Raw genomic sequence first — 5,112 nt, 5'->3', positions numbered from 1 at the left:
AAAATAGATCACAAGGCATACATATCTTTGCATTTTAGTAGATGCTGCCAAAAACTTTCTAAGGTGATTATTACAATATGCATTCTCACTAGTAGTTGCTTCACAGCCTTGATAACATTTGGTATTGTCTTTTTAATTTGATCTACTCTGGGACAAATGACATTGTGGTTTTAATTTCATCTCCCCTCTTAAAGGATAGAATACATTTTCATATGTTTATCAAACATTTAGTTATACTTATGGAATTGTCATCTTTTTTATTTATGACCATTCTGGTAGGTGGTTCACTTCCCTTTCTACTTCCTAAAAATCTATTGTACCTTCAAGGTTCAACTCAAATGTCACCTCATTAGTGAAGTTTTCTCCATATCCTAGGCCATATAATTTTTTTCCTCAGAACTCTCATATTCAATTATAATATTTCACTTACTGGGCATCTACTTTTACTTATTGTTGGATTAGAATATTTATTAGAGCAACTCCAGGTTTCTATCATGGGGCCTATCTATTTATTTATTTATCTTGGAACTCTTTAAGGAAACTCTACCTTATTTATTCTGTACACTTTTCTTCACTATCCCCATGCATACACAGTGACAAGCACATAGTAGGCACTCAATAAACATTTGTTGAATGAAATGTCTGTTGTTTAATACCTGCCATATATTATTTTGGATCTGTACAGGGCCTTCACAAATGACTGATATTGCCTAATTAATACTAAAGATTTGAGGCAGGAAGGATTAAATCGAGTCACTAAAGGCCCTTCCATAACCTTAAGGCTCAGAACGGGACCTGTTCTTAGGTCTCTGCCATGCTCCTAGCATGTCAGCTCCATGGAGGCAGGGATTTTGACCCCCAGTATCTAGAAGAGTGCCTAACACATAGCAGATGTTTAACAATTGCTTGTCAAGTCCTCATCCTCTATCTCATCCTTCCACAGTGTTTAAAATGCTATATTAGTGTGGCTCATTTTTTTAAGTGATGTCTTTTCAGAATGCCAGTCCCCATGGGCTAGGGATGTAATTCAATGGTGGCACACTTGCTTAACATGCAGAGGCCCTGAGTTCAATCTCCAGCTCTGGGGAAAAAAAGGAATACCAGTCCCCAAAGATGATTAACTCACTCAACCTTTCACATGTGTATTGTGATTGGCTCTTCATAAAACAACTTCATATCCAGTATCTCTTTTGATCTACAGAGCAATTTCCAGGACAGGATAGGGATTATCATGCCCAATTTTTGCAGAGGGGCAACTGAGACTCCGAGAGGTGAAGTTATTTAGTTCCAAGTTATTCAGCTATTAAGTAGAAAGGACAGTCTTGAACCCAGGTTTTCTTCTCTCCATCCAGAACTTTTTCCACCACAAATGAATGCAATGAATTGGTGAAGACAGATGTACTTAAGGATCCTGGGGATGAGGATGGAGTGAGAAGGAACAAGGGAAAAAAAATAAAAACAGGAAAAGGATTGCTGAAGGTAGAGGTGAGGGCAGATAGTTGAAGATAGTTCCAGTGTTGTGGCTGGTTGGCCTCTTGTCCTGATCATTGCTTCAGGAGTCCCAGTTTTGTCAGAGTTGGGGTGAAGGTCAAGCCTGACACCTAGACCATAAAGTTCCCTCAAGGTGAGCATTTCCTTGGCTTGGAGAGATCCAATCCAAGGAGCACTTTGGAAAGAAACAATATTTTAGACCCTCTTCCTATTAGATTTTAGTTTTAGAAGTTTGTGAATTTTTGTTTGTTTGTTTATTTGGTGGGTGGGTAGGGGCAGGAATGATGATAAAAATAGCCCTCGGGGCCCTGCCAGCAACAAGTAACCAGCAAAAAAATGCCTATGTCCAGATTTCTGGGGAAACACCATGTGTGTAAAGGCAATAGGAGTGGGTCTCCAGTTTCTCATCCAACTAGGGAAGGCCAATTAGAGTTACCAGAATCTAGATGGCACTTAGCAGTTAAAGGACCCATTTCCAACACTTCCTTTTTGAAGTGTCTCAAGAACAAGTCTGAGCAGAAAGGAGATTAAGAGGGTCTGCAGGGGCTGGGATTGTGGCTCAGCAGTAGAGCCCTCGTCTAGCATGTGTGAGGCCCTGGGTTCGATCCTCAGCACCACATAAAAATAAATAAACAAAATATAAGTATTGTGTCCAACTATTTCTAAAAAACAAATATTAAAAAAGAGGGTCTACAGCCCAAGCTCACTACTGAAAGGATTGAGTACCCCCTGATCACATTCAATTTGTCCATTTCCCTTTGGACTAAGGATTCTTTGCTTACATATGAAATGAAGAATCAGGGGGAAAGGAAGAGGCTTAAGTGACAACTGTCAGTGATTTAAAAAAAAAAAAAAAAAAAGCAAATGACCACATGGCTATGGCCTCTGGCTGACAGTGCATTGCCAACCTCAGACTCTGAAGGGTATTTAATATCTATTAGTGTCCATGGTTGGGAGAAAACAACATTGAGCCTTTGGAGTAGGGCTGCCAAATCTGTGTAGGGAAGGACTTGTGCCCACCCTCATCCCCCTCCACACCTCTAACAAACCTTCCTCTGTTCTCTCAAATCACTCTAATCAGCTGTTTACTGACTTGTTTCCCCTACTAGATTGTGAACTCCTTTCTTTGTCCCCAGACACGTGATAGGTACTTTATAAGTTCATGTTGAGTGTATGAGCAAATGAGGCCAGGCTTGGAAAAATGGGGCCTCACAAGTGCTTTGGCTCAAGGAGATGGAAAATTGTTCCACTTCATCTGCCCTAGCCCTCCTAAACTAAAGCTTCTGTACCAGTCCCAGTTCAGTAAGCAAATAGTTTCCCCCCCACCCCCACCTTCTTTAATCCCTTCCTATAGGAAAGTCTGGGTGATAGAGGGACTTCCTAATGCTCTTGGATTCTGCCACAGTGGAAGGAACAAACAACTGGGAGTCAGTTGACTTAGATTAGGTCCCAGCCATTCATCATCACTTCACTGAGTAACCTTGGATGAGTCCCTTATTCTTTATGGGTCTCTCTATGTCTTCACCTATCACTAGGATGAATTAGGATGAGTACTTTCCCAACTGTGTTCTTTGGTACCATAGATCATCAGCTCTCAATGTGTAATTGAGAATGACAAGGACATGAGAAATTTTAGGTATTACGAGAAACAAATTTTAAATTCCAATAGCTGGGGCTGGGGCTGTAGCTCAGTGGTTGAGCGCTTGCCTTGCATGTGTGAGGCACTGGGGTCGATCCTCAGCATCATATAAATAAATAAATAAATAAATAAATAAATAAATAAATAAAGATATTGTATCCAATATCTTTATTGGATACAACTAAAAAAATATTTTTAAAGAACTGAGAATTGAATCCAATAGCTGCAGATATATTTTAGTATGAATTAGAAAAAAATATGTCTAGGATATTACACCTGTAATGTTACTAAGGATAAGGCTGAATTTTTTAAAGTGAATCAATTTAAAGGCATGTACTAAATAAATATTAGCACACTGGCTGGTAAATATGGTGAAAATCATATGGGATCTCTGAGTAGAACTGAAGGTTGTACAGCACTGTCTTCAAATTCTGAAAATCCCTTCAAGGCAGGATTAGCTCAGGGTTTTCCACTGCCACCACCAACTGTACCACTTAACCAAGAGTTGCACTTTTAATTTGAAGAAAAAACTCTATGGCTTAAATATCCTCCAAAACAACAACAGGGAGGAAAAAAGCCTGGCCCAGGTAATCCCCAAGGCCTCATAGTGCTGACATTTGGAGACTCTATATCATAACAGCAGATCTTGGGTGTTCTCCTGGCGTGACAAGTAACTTGATGACTTTGTCTAAGTCAGGTGATTTGAAAAGCTGCCTACTTTTCTGCAGTCGCCTTAGGCTCCAGGCAAAGTTATAAGGAGAAATTAGGAAGCTGCCATTCAAAATTTGTTTTAGGGATGTGGGTGGGAAGAATAGTCTCCAGAGTCCAGCTGCCACCTGGTGGCCATAAATATCAATGGGAATGGATAGTGTTCCTTTTGGCCTAGGTTGGCATCCATTCTGAGCAACTAGTTCCAGAGCATGGTGTTTCTCAACAATCCTCAGAGAATGTGGATTGGGTTGGGGAAGTAGATAACCCAAAGAACCCTTTATAGCTCTGGCTTTTACACCATACCTTTTTCAGCCTAAGAGCAGGATAATAGAAAAAAGGCTCAATAAATCCTAGGCCTAACCCAAAATTCAGACCCGTTTGCTTAACTCCCAAGTCCTCTCAAGAAGGGACTATCAGTGGTCCCTCAGGTTTGTCTTTATCCTGATTTGTATTCTCAGAAGCAGCTTTCCAGTGAACCACTTGCTACTTTAGCAGCACTGAGGGAGTCTGGGAAAGGTTTTACACTCCCTTCTATAACTTTCTATCAGTGCTCACATGTCCATGATATTTACAGTTGGTGTTTTATCAAATTTATGTAACATGCCTTGCAAACAGGTTGAAAAAGTGTTCCCTATTCCCTTCTTCAAGTCAGTCCCTTCTGCCACCTTTAAAAACTGCCTGTTTGGAAATTGTAGAACCATTTCAGCCTTCAGGCTGCGTATAGCACTTGTAACTGTTTGTTTTGGCCAGGATAGTGTTTTAAAACTTAGGGTACATTAGTCACTGAAAATAATGAAGCAGGTCCACATTCCTCCAGAAAAGAAACTAATGAACTAGAAAAAAATGTCAGAATCAGCTTTTGAAGAAATTTGTGATCTAGTCATAAACTTATAACAACCAGGACTTGTGAAGAAAGAAAATGTTGTTTTATGGTTAAGAGTGCTCTGGTGTTTTAAATCCCCTGCTTACCATACCCCATGCACCAGATTAGCAGTGGCTGTGAGAAGAGAATCTGGTAAAATTGTTAGTGTGAGAAGAAGCAAACCTTATTCTTAAAGAACTTTGATGTGGGCTTCAAACTGCAGGGAGGCTCCCTCAAGAAATGGCACAAAGGTTTTCCTTTGCTTTGCCTAACTCAGAGTGTTCACAGGGCTCAAGCGGCTATCAGTAAGGCTATTGCTGAAGGCACTTAAAAATAAAGTATCATGGGTTGTGGCTCAGTGGCAGAGCACTTTCTTAGCTTATGTGAGGCCCTGGGTTCCACTCTCAGC

Source organism: Marmota monax, unplaced genomic scaffold (genome assembly GCF_021218885.2).
Source record: "Marmota monax isolate L192 unplaced genomic scaffold, Marmota_monax_Labrador192_F-V1.1 WCK01_AAM20220418_F8-fsc00192, whole genome shotgun sequence".
NCBI lineage: Eukaryota > Metazoa > Chordata > Mammalia > Rodentia > Sciuridae > Marmota > Marmota monax.
This window is presented reverse-complemented; position numbering follows the sequence as displayed.